At 40.4% G+C, this 15,339-nt stretch overlaps 1 protein-coding gene across 1 annotated transcript in view; it reads left to right on the top strand.

Annotated features, from left to right (window-relative positions):
• Nucleotides 1-15,339, top strand: part of dym (dymeclin) — a 168,318-nt gene that overhangs the window by 104,455 nt on the left and 48,524 nt on the right. The window lies entirely within an intron of this gene.

Here is a 15,339-nt window from a genome sequence, read left to right as displayed (position 1 = left end):
GATTGGACGCCCCCGGGTTAAATGATTATGTTCTCCTTTTCCTCAGTCTGGTATTAATAGCAAATGCTTGAAATTTGTGCAACTGTAACTTCACTAGGTGCTGATGTGCATCTTGTACTGGGAGAGAAGACAGGGAGAGAGGTTTAGATGCTCTGAAAACAGCCCTGAGCAGCAGGACAGTTATCAGAGTTAGCTAGCCGGTTGCCATCATGGATATGTGCAGTCACATGCAAAAAATTGGCCGATTCTGGTCAAATGGGAAGGCAAGGCCAGTTTATTTCATACGCTGGTGTCATTCAAAGTGCTGTACAACTGAGAAAATACAGAGTTGTTAAAAAAAAAAAATGAGAATAGAAATTAAACATGATTAAAACAACAGATTTAAAAGAGAAAATCAAATTAGACATGAAAAAGGATGATTAAAAATCAAATTAAAAATGAAAAGTTAGATTAGGGTAAGAAAAAAGTGCCATTACAGAGGAAAAGGGGTTGATTTTGAAAATAAGTTAGCACATACTTTATTGAGAACATAATTCTGTACATTTTAATGCACAAATACTGTTTTAACATATTGAAAAAATATAAAATGAGCTGTGGCACATTTTATATGTTTTAGTTTGCATGTAAAAGTCAGCAAATAAATAGATATTGTGTACAGAAATTTGCTAAATCTTTCATCTTTCTTTATTTGCTCAGTCTAATATTTAGATGTTGAAAAAGGCTTATCTGATAGTGTTACAGTATCTGTTATTTCCATTCATGGTCTAAGGCCATCCTGGCATTGGTCTTTTGGCCTTCCTGTGTGAAAACAGAAGGAAAAAAGCTCTAATCTGTGGCTAAAAAATGTATCCATATGAACCAGATGACCCTGAGCTATTCTAGCCACCAGCCTTGTGTGTGTCTGTCTGTGTGTTTAAGCTTAATCGTGATTGGATATGCATTGGAGTGACCAGTAGGGGCTCCAGACACCATGGCTGAGCCTTAGGGGCTATAGGCGGAGGCTGTAGGGGGCAGATGGGGGATGATGTGGGGCCTGATTCCTCCTGGGAGTGACAGAGAGGGTCAAAGGGGTCAGTCTGAAGGCCAGAATCAAACCTGCTGTAGCTCACCCTGGGGAGGGGGGATTGGCTGCAGCTGGAGGGGAGTGTCAGGGACAATAGGGGTGTAAAGGGTGAGTGTGGTGCGCGCGCGCGCGTGTGTGTGTGTGTGTGTTTGAGACTGACTGATTGACATGACTTCTGTGGAGGGATGACAAAGGCCTGAGGTGAAGCAGGGCGATTTAACAGACTTAAGGCAAGCCTTTGTGTGCTGTATACTCTAAATAATTAAAAATAAAGGCTCCTTAAAGGGTCCATATCACGGAAAAACTAATGTCCCCCACCTTTTTAAATGAAGGTGTTTGATAAGTAAACATTGTCCATGTTTAAAACCTATTCTTCACTCTCCAGTCCATGCAGTCTCTCAATGGAAGTTGCAAAAACAGCCCATTTTGTATTCATAGTGTTTGCGATGTCACGACAACCAACTCATTTACTATCCACCTGTTCAGCCTACAGCGCTTTAGCCCCTACTTATTCATATTGGAAGTTCTAGAGAGTGTTTCAGCTCTGAGTGCTTCTTGAATGAGGCACAATACAGGGCAGCCAATCAGAGCAAAGTTCTTTTACACATTTTAAAGGCACAGTAACAGAAACAGCCTGTATAAAAGATAAAAAATAAGCAGAAAACGATCATGTGAAGATGAATTATGACCATTTTTGGTATATAAATCCACACAAATGTTACCAGTGGGCCTCAAGGAAGAACATGTATGCCAGAAGATGTAGGGTATGGGCCCTTTAGTTGTTCCTGGCTTGCACATACTGTTTAGAAAAAAAAACTATCAGTTTTTACCGAACCTTTTCATTGAGTGTCAGTTCTTCAGTCTTTAAAAAGGTTCTTCATACTCACTCAAAGACATTCCAGTAATGGGTGATGCGATGCTGTAAAAGTAGAACATCACAATACTAAGTGCAGGTATCACAATAATTATTTTTTCTGGACAAAATTGAATATAATTATTTTTATTTTCACATCTCTGCTGCAGTAAATCCAGCCCAAAGGATTAATTATTTTCCTTTGAAAATAATAAAATATGAAAGTAACACAAAATAATGTCATAAGACTTATTTAAAGACTCAATTTGAAGCCTAACTGCCTTCTTCTTTCGTATATTGCTTTGTCTTGGCCCTCAGCCCACTGCAAGCACTGCACTTTGGCCCCTCAAAGCAAAAGTATAGGCGGCCCTGTTCGGTTGCATCACTGCAAGTAACCTTTTTGTCATCTTTATATTTGAGACTGTAAGGTCTGTGTGTTGCCTGATTGTCACTGTGGACTTGTTGTGTATTTGAGTTTGCATGTGTATCTCTATCTCACACACACGCGCACACACACACACACACACACACACACACACACACACACACACACACAAAAACACACAACCCCCCACCCACCCTGAGGCTCTGTGCAGTCGTCTGGCGTGTGTCTGAGTGTCTGAGAGGGTCAGGCTGCTGTCTGCTGCCCTCATTAATGCTCCTCACACTCCCCTGCACCCCTCTTTTGTCTCGCTCCCTTCTTCACGCCACTCCTCCAGTCCCCTCCACCTCTCTCTCTCTCTGTCTGTCACTCCCTCTGTCTATCTCTGTTTCTGTTTCTGCCTTTTTCTTTTTTTATTTGCCATTCTCTCAAATTCTCACACTCTCTCTCTCTCTCTCTCTCTCTCTCTCTCTCTCTCTCTCTCTCTCTCTCTCGCTCTCTCTCTCTCTCTCTCTGTGTCTGTCTCTTCACTTGCTATGTCTCGATTTCTCACTCTCTCTTTCTATCTCTCTCTCTCTTTCTGTGTCTCCTCTCTTGCTACATCTCTCTCTCTCTCTCTGTCATTCTCCTCTCTTGCTATGTCTCTCTCTCTCCCTTTCACTCTCTTTCTGTGTCTACTCTCTTGCTCTTGCTATGTCTCTCTCTCTTGCTCTTGCTATGTCTGTGTCTCTCTCTCTCTCTCTCTCTCTCTCTCTCTCTCTCTCTCTCTCTCTCTCTCTCTCTGCACGTCACGGTGCAGACTCACCCCATGTCTGGCACTAAATATGCAGAGCCTCATGCACAAAAATCACACCACCCAAACAACATAATAATAAATAATCCGCATTCTCCACCTTCTCACCCTTCTGAGACTGCTGTGTCTGTGTGCAGGGTAAGAATATTATGGTCTGGATTTGCAGACGGAGCTTATCAGGTTTAGACGATATTCCTTCCTCAACACAGTGTTTCTAGGAGACACAGACACATTCAGAGAAAGAGCTGTTTTTCTGTCTGCTCTGATACGAACGTCTCTCAGTGCTGATACCACAGCGGAATTTCCTTTATACCAAACGTGGGAAAATACAGAGACACGCGTTTATCCCTCCGGCCGCCTCCCTCTCCATCTCGGTTCTTCCTTCGTTTTTTGTCTTCACTGATTTTTAACACTTTATCTCCGTGCTTTTGTCTGTCTGTCTGTCTGTCTCTCTCTCTGTCTCTTATGAAATGTGCCTCTGTGCTGATATCAGGAAAGCATTTCTTTGATACTAAACGTGGGAAGCTTCTCCTGGAAGCTGATATTCTTTGTGTGTATTGATAAGCTGCATTATATTTAGATGCTGAGAAGTCGTTCAGGGACACCAAGTGACACAGACATCATCATAGCAGACAAAACATGCAGACTGCTGTGTGTCTCTGTGTGTCTGAGCGGCGCTGCTGGCAGGACGACCCCAGCCATCTGGAAGCCCTCACGCTCAGCCCTCTGATCGCCGCACATCGGTTCAGAGACACAGAAATCATCCGGCTGGAGGCTTTATCATTTCACATACAGGCCAGTGTTAAAGGTCATTACAGCCTGTTTCAACCAAACACACATCTAGAGTTTTGACCAGCATTTTGCTGTCCAATTCCAAGACAATCACGTTTAATTACATAGTTATTTAATAGATTATATTTAAATTTACATTTTGCATGGACAGGTTCAGATCTGCACTTCTGGCTCTATGAATGGCCAACTTAAAAGGGACAATCCAGCAAAAATGAGAAATTTGCTGTGAACATGCCTGCTTGCCTCATATTGTGTATTGCAGAGGTCTATAGATTGAGAATTTGTGCCAGCGTTTGACCGGCACATCCGTCTAAGCGTTGGCCCCATCAGGAGAACGCGAGTTCAATCCCTGCTGATGTCACAGCCATCCGTGGCCGGGAGTCCAAGAGAGCAATTGTCCTCGCTCTCTCTGGGTGGGTAGGATGGCCCCCACTCCGTTCTCCTCCGAGCGCGTTCGGCTGTCCAGGAATTTCGTAAAAGATGTAGTGGCTTCACACGTCTCAGAGGATGCCTGAGCTGGCCTTCTTCCTCCTAGTGCGGAGACAACTAAATTGGGGAGAATATTGGGAGATAATAAATAAATTAATACATTTAAAAAATGGGCTAAAATGTATTAAAGCAACTCTCTGGTTATAATAAAAAATAAAAACATTGTTCATCTGTTGTAAACATGCTTACTCACGTTCCTACAGCGCGCCACAGTCATCCCTAGAGTGAGATTTTCTAGTTTTAAAGGATTGAAAACTCCCTTTTGATGATGTTTCTTGAAGGTGGGAGGAACTATTGAAAGACTACAATTGCTTTTGGGGTGATTTTCTGGAAGAATACTGTTTGTAATGTGTTCATCATTATTATTATAAAATTATTATTAAATTATTATTAAAAATGCTGCAGAATACACTAGATACCTAATGTCATTGCTGGTTGGCCAGTTGTGATACTCATTAGCCTATAGTTCAGTGGCTGGGCTTGCATTCAGGATTGGGTGACGCAACAAGGATTCCCAGTAGTTATAAAATGAATTGTAGTTAGTGAACATTGAGGGACGAAAACACGAAAAAGATGTAAAATCATGAATTCTGTCAAACTGATGAAGCTGAGGGACACAGTACTGCACTACAGAATATTATATAACACGACAGGTAGCATATTGAACTGTAGTTTTAGGCTGGAATGCCCCTTTAAAGCCCCTTTGCAGAATACAGACAGCTGTGTACTGTGAATAGACCATCACTGCTCCGTAATGAAGCTCTAATACGATTTAAAGTGCGCTTGCGTCTGTCCTTTTAGACACATTTGTCTGTCTGCCCCTCGATTAGTGAGCGTACGAGAGTGTGAGAGACACAAACAGAGGGAGACTAATGGTCAGCGTGAGTCTGGGTGGCATTGCACAGAGAAGCTGACTTCCTCTATTACCCTGATTCATCTTTTCTCCGTACTCCTCTCCTCTCCTCCATTATCCTCCTGTTCCTCCTGTACCAATGCTCATCCTTCTCTGCTCTCCTCTTTTCCATTATCCTTTCCTTCCAATGCCCCCCCCCCTTATTTCCTCATTTATCTACTTTATTCCTCCACCCTGTGATGCTTTGAAAGACTTATGGACAGAAATGTAAACAAACAACACATTAAATGCTTATAACATCCTAATGTGGCTGTTCTAGTGGTTGAGTCTGACACCCTTGAATTAGTGGGTGCTGACTGTGTTATTTTGTTTTAATGTCTAATAAGCGTTTAATTGTGTAAAATGTGATTTTTGCACTGAAAGGCTGCTTTAACTGGCAGCTTTCCGGGAGTTTGCCTTGCAGTGTGTAGTACAGTGGAAAAAAGGCCCTCGGCATGGTGGCTTGAGAGTTATATTTTAATTAGAATCACAGCGCAGTGATACAATCTCTTAGCTAATATAGCACTCATATCACTTTACTCAAGATTACAGCATCTGTCAGTCAAGTGAACTTCCTCCTGTAAGTGTCAGTTAGTTGTGCATAAATTAGATTGTTTGTTAATGCAGTGCGAGGATGTGGTATGTTCTGTACACGTCCTCTTTCGTGACTGCATTAGGCTCTGCAGACTCTGTTGCCTCAGTCCGTCTGTGTGGATGTGATAATTGAGGATGTTACAACTTTTAAAGTGTCGAAAACGAGAAAAAAAACTGTTCGTAGCGGTGATTCAGAATTTAAAGTGTTAGCTCTTTACTGAAGTATATTGAAATGTGTGTTGTTATGACCCTAATGGTAAAAAAGACAACAGCACTGTTGCTAAAGGGTCAGTGGAGATATGTTGGTTAGTGTTGTATAATAGCTACAGTTTAAAGTGATGTCGATCATTTGACAAACTGCATCAAGTGTCTGTGACAGGCTTTAACCAGCTCAGCTGTACGTTTTTGCATATCATCGCTGTCCAAAGAAAATCTCCAAAATGGTGACCTTACAGGAGAAAGCAAAAACTTTCGGTGACACTTTCTATGAATGTCACCTTTGTAAGCATCTATAAACACATTCATAACATGTTATAATGCATTCATAAGACATTATAAACATAGCTATAAGTATTTATAAAAATGCACTATACATTGTAGCCATTTTTATTATGCATTATGAATTGTTAAGGTAATACATTATAAGTACTGATCATGACAAATTATAAGAGCTCATAAGTTGTATTTGTCCGCTCTAAGTAAAGTGAAGCGTACTGTACTAAAGCCTCCTCCAGTGTTCAGAGTGAGGCTTCAAGTTGAAGTATTTACTGAAGGATTTACTGAAACACTAAAACATTCACAGTAAAGCACATTACAGGCTTCAAATGACAGAGTTTAAACTAGAGCTGCCATCAGTGTTTTACCCAATGTGGGAAAGGCAATGTACACCACCGTTAGCTTGGTATTTGTCTTTACTTTGCAGTCTCCAAGCTGGGACTGACTTCTTTGGCACTGACTTTATAACATGTTATTAACACTATTTATAATGCATTATATTGACAATTCATAATGTATAATAAACATGGCTATAAAGTGTAATTCAGTGTAATTCTTTTTTATAAATATTTATAACCATCTTTATAATGCCTTATGAATACATTATAACATGTTATAAATGTGTTCATAGATGCTTACAAAGGTGACATTCATAGAAAGTGTTACCAAACTTTCTGTACCTTCTGTGTAAGTTAATGTAAAGCTTTTCCAAGCAAATTTGGAGCATTTCTCTTGATCCAATCATGAAATTTTCACATAATGTAAAGGACAGCTGCTCAAATTAGCCAACAAAAGTAAAAAATAAAAAAGTGACTTTTTTTTCCGTCATAGCGACAATATTTTTTCAGCTTGTTCATTCATTTGTTCTGTAAACCCCAACGTTGGCCCTTCCTTTTTAGATGGTGGTATTTTGATTTTTGTGTTTCTGTATGCTGTCTTTAGTAAAAGTTTTTTCTTTGCTGTTTCATTGCTGAGATTAAAATTCTGGCTGAAACCCAAAAAAGTTGGCAATAAATGCAATTTACAAAAAAAATAAATAAATAAAATCTTGCTAAAATTAAACTGAAATTAATAACTGAAAGTACTATTTTTGACCATTTTCAACCGATAATGCATCCTCAAATAAAACACCGGTGCTTAGTTGGAATCAAATGTCCCTATAGGTTTAGGTCATTTGTAGTGAGAGGCCTATGTAGGTGTTGTGTAGGCTTATGGATGCTGCCTTTGAATAAACTGTTACGTTCAAAACTGGGGATGCATTATGAAATCAGAAACACATAGAGGTATAGGTATTGCCAGTTAATTGCTTTCCAAACTAACTTTTCAGCAGTGAAGAGATGTTTACATTTCACAGATGTTTAAAACCGATATGTGGTGTATTTACTGTACTGCAGAAGAGCAGAATGTTTAGGTGATGCTGGGTTACTGCGCTAAATCTGCATTTGATTAATTTTACTGCATTTGTAGCAGAAATAAATTATAAATTATGTTTATCAGTACAGCTAATCCAGGTACATTTAGTCCCAACTCTATTTTTTATTTAGTGTTTCTGAATCAGCATCGACAAATGTTCCCATATTGATTCATCTCTACTGTTACGCCCCTTCTGTCGCCTCTACTTGCTGCCTTTTGTGCAAACTCGTCAGTGATCCATGCTACCAGGGTACTGATAACCTCTTGTGAGAGGAGCTGTAGCCATATTGTATATTTTTCTCCAACTCCTACTTTGGCCCGATCCCATTTCACCCCTCGCCCCTACCACTTAGCCCTTAGCCCTCTGTTTTGCGTGTTCTCGTCTAGGGTTATTGTGTCCAGATTTTAGTTGAGATAGAGGGGTAGGGTGAAGTGTTCGGGCTACATGGCCCTCCAAACGGAGGTTTTTCAGAGACACAATCCAAACAGAGTGTTATGAGAAAAAAAGGAAAACTGGCAAGCTGGCTGCACAAGAGACCAAAGAAACCCACAAATGTGAGAATTTTCTCTGTTAAAAAATTACAATAACCACTGTATATCTTAGTTTAATGTGGTTTCAATGTATTATGATCCTTTTGTTCATAACAACCTTAAAAAAGGCTAATAGTATGTTAATCTCTCGGTAGCTAGCTAGCTAAATTTCCCATTCCACCTTAAATAGTCCAGCAGTTCTGACGCCTAAAGCTCCAAAATGTAACTGCTGCTCCATTTAAGGTGAAACATGAAAATTCAAACAAGAAGCTGGCGAATATCTGACTTCAGCTTCATATCACTGAAGAATTAGGGGTGGGTGATGATAAATAATTGCCCCCCTCTTTGAAGGCATATGATGCCCTAAATGTAACTAAAGCCCAGCAGTGAGGAGCTGAACTTTACCCTCCTCTGCTGTCACTGCAGACTGGCAGCGTCGCCTACAGAGCAGCGCTGGTAGCTGTTAATGAAGTAATGCTCTTTTTATTTGAGGGTCCCATTTCAGAGGGAAGATTTCAACCACTACGCCTTGTAACTCAGTTCCAAGGGGCAAAGTGACAACAAACAAGGGGTAGGGGTAAACATAAGAAATGGGACTGGGCCTTGGCTCCCATGGCTAACCAAGGAAGAGCTTTGCATCACAAGCATGACCCATCAGTCTCTGGACCAAACTGAGCCATCCAGACCAATTCCAAGCCATGAGCTTGATCAATAGTGTGAAATAGTGTGCTTGTGAAGTCAGTTGAAAAATTTTGGTTAACCATTTTGTAACTGACGTTTTATCTGAAGTATTTTGTAAGTGAGGTTCATATGTCTAAGGAATGTTGTGAAACGCTTGTCTGGATCTTTCCTAACCCGCCCGTACAGGCTGTTCCTCCACTGTGTGTGTGTGTAGTGGATGTTCAGTGATGCTGGGAGCAATCTAGAGCTTTTTCTCCTCACGGGGAGCCCAGGCCTCTGTCGGGCCATCCCGCTGTGAAGGCGTCTCTGCAGGCAGCGCAGGGAACGCCCTGCTTTTGGGCCTTATGCTGCCAGGAAAGCAGTAGTGAAGCCAGTGCACAGCATGGTGAAACCTTAGCTCCCCACTACTCAGCTTGTGTGTGTGTATGTTTGTTTTCCCAACATTCTCAGGACGAAAGTGTCATGAAAACCAGGGTAACCCTGCAGGACCAACGTACTGTTGTAATGGTCTTTGTAGAAAATGTACATTTTGTTTATTAAAACTGAAATGGCATTTCTTGTTGGTTATTGAAGTTAGAGCTCAGGTTCTAAACTAAAATTCTCATTTTTTGTGTTGGTTTCCCAGACAGGTGTTAAGCCTAGTCCTAGACTACACAGCATTCTGAATGGAGATTCTCGGTTAAAAGGATTATGCAGTTCAGGACTAGTCTTAATTCCTGCCCGCAAACATAGAAACTTACATCTATGTAATACTTACGGGACATATTATTATTATTATTATTATTATTATTATTATTACATATATGTAGTTATCTACGTAGCAGTACATATACTACATGGCCAAAAATTCATGCACATCCCTCTATAGACAAATGCTAGCAGTAGAACAGGTTGTACTGAAGAGCTCACTGACAATATGGCAGTCATAGGGTCCCCCTTTAACACAGGTCAGTTCATTAATTTTCTGCCCTTCTAAAGCTGCTCGGTCATCTGTCAGTGCTTAAGAATGTAGTGCGTAAAAATCGCATGTCCTTAGATGCAATAGTGTTCTCCTTTTTTTTTTTGTTAAAAGTGTGGTGAAGGCCCTTTCCTGTTTCAGCATGACTGCATTGAAATGTTTTTTCACCTCCTCCTGTGAGCCAGTCCATATCGTCTAATATCAGTGGACGTGAATCAATACTAATAGTGATAATAATAATAATAATAATAATAATAATAATTTAAATAAGGCATACGGGTACTTTTCTGTTTATTTGCTGAGTTTAAAATATCTGATAGAAATCAATCAAAAATGTGCCCATAACTTTTGCACAGTGTGTAGACAGTAACTGTACATTAAAATGTGCAGAGTTTTTGTCTCCGTATATGATGTGTTTACATATTTTCACTTAGAAAATCAATAAAACATTATTTGAACAGGGTCACCCAAACTTTTACATGCGACTGTATGTATTATTATTACTTATACACTGTGTGTGTGTGTGTGTGTGTGTGTGTGTGTGTGTTTTATGACTGATCAGTGTATATAATTGTAAATGTATTATATAATTCATACAAAACATATGTGTGACCTCAGGTACTGGAATTTCATAAAAATGACTCTGTGTGTGTGTGTGTGTGTGTGTGTGTGTGTTTACTGGTGTCTGTTTGCATGTGTTAAACTATGTGAGTTTCCCTCTGATTTAATGGTGAGTGATGTAAACTGGTAATGCTGGGACTTTCCTTCTGCTGACTTATACTGGCCACTGTGAGATTCTCTCAGGCTGAAGAAGTGTGTCAGGTGTGAGAGACAGGGTGTGGAGCTCAGGGCCGGGCTACTTAAAACCAAACTCGTGATTATGACACAGTCTGGCCGCTTTTATGGGAACCCAGGCCTAATAGATATGAGTGTGTGCCAGTCAGGTTAACAACCACGTCTTCACAATCCTTTTGTGCTGTTTTGGTGCGTCTACCTGTTTGTCTCACAGAGATCAGCTCTGCGCCATGTCAGCTGTTTGTGCCCCCACATCCTCTGCGGGACTGTAGGATACACCCAGTCAATGAATACATTCCAGACTACACATACGGGGGCACAAGCAGCAGGTACTGCGTCTCACGTTTAGAGAAATGACAATGTCTAAGCAGAACTAAGTTCAGAAATGTTTCAAACAAGGCACTAGTAAGTATGCACAGGTTAAAGTTGTGTGAGTTAGCGTTCTGTAGGTTTGCTAGTATTATGTTAAATCACACATTCAAAACACAAACATCACTATATCAACCCACAACCCCTCCATCTCTCCACTATGAGCTGTATGTCAAAAAAAAAAAAAGCCAGAATCTTCTCAAAACTATCATAAAAAAATTCTCTGACATTATTCATTACGGTTTAATTTATAGTACTTCACATCAGACCACTCTGAATGATTTTGTTTACATCTTAACCTTTTAATTATATAGATTTTTTTTTTAATCAGTGGAGCTCCCCTTTAAGCTGCACCCCTTGCTGTATTCCCTATAGAAAAGCATTTACCAATAGAATGGGCCTCTCTGGAGCAGCCACATGAGCCTAAGGTCACCATGCCCAGTGCCAAGAGTCAGCTAGAGGAGTCTAAAGTAAAGCTTGAACTTGTCCGAACTTACTCGACCTGACTGCTAATGCTGGGTTTGGTCATGTGGCTGCTCCAGGAAGTCCCATTCTGGCTGTAGGTAAATGCTTTTCTAATGGGAATACAGCAATTGGTGCAGCTTAAAGGGGAGCACCACCGATTTTTTTAAAATGTTCTATATAATTAAATGGTGAAGATACAGAAAATTCTTTACCTTTACATTAGGTGTTTTGGTTTTAAATATGGCTCACCCACTGACCACCGAGGACCACGTGAGACAAACAGAACATAAACGGCAAATGCATTCTGGAGAGGTTCAGTTTAGTGCAGCAAAAAGACGTTGCATTTGTCTGGCCAAAACGTTTTTGTGTTACTTGTTGAGTATATCTGTAAAATGTTCTATGAGCATCAAAAGAGTTTTAGTATCAAACAGGTTACGCTAAGATCTCGCTGTATCAGCGCAGCACTGCGTGAGATCAGTGTGGAAAGTTTATCTGAGCTGTCAGTTAAAGCAGAAACTTTATTTTTAACAGCTGATTGTTTAAAATATTTTTTAGATTGCTTTTTATTTTATTTATCCATGATCTAAACTGTTATTAGACTGTCACTACATGGTAACAGCGCTGTCCAGTCAGGTTTTATTCTGTACTTCGGGTGGTGGTGGTCCGGTTTGTTGGAGTTTCAGACATAATTTTGTTGTTCTGGGTCAGTTTCAGACAAAACCTGATGTGATTCGGGTCGGGTCAGGTCAGATTCAGACAGAGTTTTGTTGGGCTCAAAACGTGATGCTGTTTGTGGGGTCGGGTCAGGCCCAGACGGAAAAGCCAAAATTTCAGACCTGATCAAAGCTCTAATGTACGACGGCGTTTTAGGGCCACTGTTAAAAAAAAATAAACAAAGAAAGTTGTAATATTTCAAGAATAAAGTCATATTCTTTAGAAGAAAGTCGTAATATTTTGAGAATAAAGTCGTAATATTTCTCTTGATATTTGGAGGATAAAGTGGGCTAATTGTAGGGGGGCTGCCTAACGCGTCGGGGGTTGCTGTAGTGGTGACGACAGAGACTCCAAACGTCCACTCCTTCGTGATCGATCATTTTGATTATCATTCTCATTGTCTCCTGTGAAACTACTTTTCAAGTGGCAGGGAGATGTAAACACTGATAGCCTTGTGGACGAGCACTGCCTGCGAGTTCTCCTTCAACAATGGAGAGAATTTCCTCCAAGTCCGTCTGGTTCTTTATTCTAAACAAACACAGTTTCCAGCACAGCCGTTTCAGGGTTCTTATACTATAACAATCTGGTGCTGATGTGCCAGGAGCCTGAGTGTTTCTTTGTGGGAGAAATAGATACGAGAGTATAACTCTACCAGCTCCTCAACGTCCCTCATATTAACACGAGGAAGTGTAAACCTTCCTTTTACAAACAGTTTGTCTGTAATATTGCAACTTTTCCTGGTAATATACCACTTTGTCATAATTCAGCAACTTTATTATCAAAATATTACAACTTTTTTCTCAAAATATTACGATTTTATTCTAGAAAATATGACTTTATTCTCAAGTGGCCCTACAGTGGTCCTAAAACCTTGTCGTACTATTGTAAAGTCCCAACACTGGAGCAATGGAACTGTGTTCCCTGGAGTGATGGAGCTCCATCCAATACCTTTGAGATAAGTTGGAGTGATCCAGAACTGACCATCCAACATCAGTACGTGACCCCCCCTAATGCTCAATCAAATCCTCACAGCAGTGTTCCAACATCTAGTGTAAAGCCTTCCCAGAACAGTAGAGGCTGTTACTGCAGCAAAGAGAGACAAACTTCCTATTAATACCCTTCATTTCAGACGAAACGCTGGAGAAACAGGTCTACAAACACACAGTTTGTTTGTCTTTTGTGCTGTTTTTCTTACGTCATTATACGCTGGTCTGTCTGTTGTCATGTCTGTATGTCTGTCATCTGTCTGCTCGTTTATAACTTTAACCTGCTGCCAGATGGAATGGAAACTGGACATAAGTAGTTTCCACACACAGAAGTCTGTGTCCCGTCTGGTTGTCCTGCCAACAGGTGTTAATTCCCTAGCCCCTAATCTCAGTCCAGTCAGATTTGGATTATCTCTAATCAGTCGCAGCACACAGTCACACACTAAATTAGCCTGAGATGAACCTGTGCTCAGCACTCACTCCAGTAAAATCAAAGCCTGCTGGACACACTGACGTTTTGCTAGTAAATCTGGACGGTTTTCTTTCCCTACAAAAGGTCTTTTCAGAGACTCCATCATGAGACTGAACGCTTAGAGAACATCAGTGGATCTCTTCTAAACGTCGCTTTGATTTTTAGAGAACAGGGATGGGTTTCTTCATTCTAGTGTAAAGATATCCAAGCTTATCTTATGTGTTTAAATACATTTAAATAAGATGTAGACTTATAATAAAAAGAATAAAACATGTTTTTGATACAAGGCTGTAGGGGAAACACTTTTGGTTCCCTAAAAACTTTTCAGTAGATGGTTCTTTAAAGCAGTGGTCCTCAAACTAGTCCTCAGGAACCTCTGGACAGTCCACACTGTTGCTCCAACCTAATTCACAATGCGTTTTGAGCAAAAATGTGGACCGTCTGAGGGTCTCTGAGGACTGGTTTGAGAACCACTGCTTTAAAAAATGTGTGAAGAACCTTACATAATGTAGCTGTTCTGGCTTAATTATTTTTTTTTCTTTTTAGAACAGTACAACTAAGCCAAGAACCATTTAGGAGCCGTTTGTTTTTAAGAATGTAGTTCAGGGGTGGCGCCACTCCTCCAAAAGTGGTGGAGCTAAACACGGCTGGCTGAGTGAAACAATGCAACACAGCCACTGTCTGATTAACTGAAAGTACTTTTCATGTCATGCTAATAACGTCTCTATAATCCTGTTCATGAAAGTTTTTGTTGTATTGTATCTTTTTTTTTTATTTGGTTCAAAGGTTTTCACACCGCAACGGAAATTGTTCATTGGTGTCCATTTATTGGTCAGAAGTTTTGCAGGAATGCGACCACGGTCACATTTACCACCATGAAAATATCAAAATATAGATAAAAATATGAAATATAGACACTTGAGGTCTTTGTGTTTCGCAAAACAAGCAATAATGATAAACATTAATTGATATCTGCTTGTTTATTATTGGTTTAACAATTTGAATTTAGCCAATCCAGTAGAAGATGCTTGGTCAAAAATTCACTACGAGATCCATGTGCAAAAATCAAAAGCGTATCTTTGCTATTATTTTATTGCTCGTCTGCTGTTATTATCAGCAGCTCATACCACAGCAACTTTAAGACAGTCTAGAACATGTTGAGATTGACAGGTTATGTGGACTAGGCTAAAGTACAGCGCTGATGTACCCTGAGAAAAGCAACCTCTGCTGTTGAATTTTCTTCTTTGGTGTGGACCATTGTAAAAATTGATGGGTCACCGGACCGCAGCTCATCTGTTTGGTGCAGACCTTGGTGTAGAGTGTTCACACTCAAAACACATGATGTGATTGGTATAGTGTAGCGGGTAACACATCTGCCTTCTACACTGTGGACTGGGGCTCAATCCCCGCCTGGGTCAGCACCCTATTCTATAACCAGAAGAGCCCTTGGGCAAGACTCCTAACACTGCCTTCGCCTACCTGTGTAAAAATGATCAAATCGTAAGTCGCTCTGGATAAGATCGTCTGACAAATGCTGTAAATGTAAATGTAAAACAGACCAAACTGAAGAAAAAGTTTGAGAGGTCGGCACCAAACAAGGTC

Source organism: Colossoma macropomum, unplaced genomic scaffold (assembly GCF_904425465.1).
Source record: "Colossoma macropomum unplaced genomic scaffold, Colossoma_macropomum, whole genome shotgun sequence".
Lineage (NCBI taxonomy): Eukaryota > Metazoa > Chordata > Actinopteri > Characiformes > Serrasalmidae > Colossoma > Colossoma macropomum.
The sequence above is the reverse complement of the archived record's forward strand: the minus strand, read 5'-3'. Positions and strand labels throughout refer to the sequence as shown.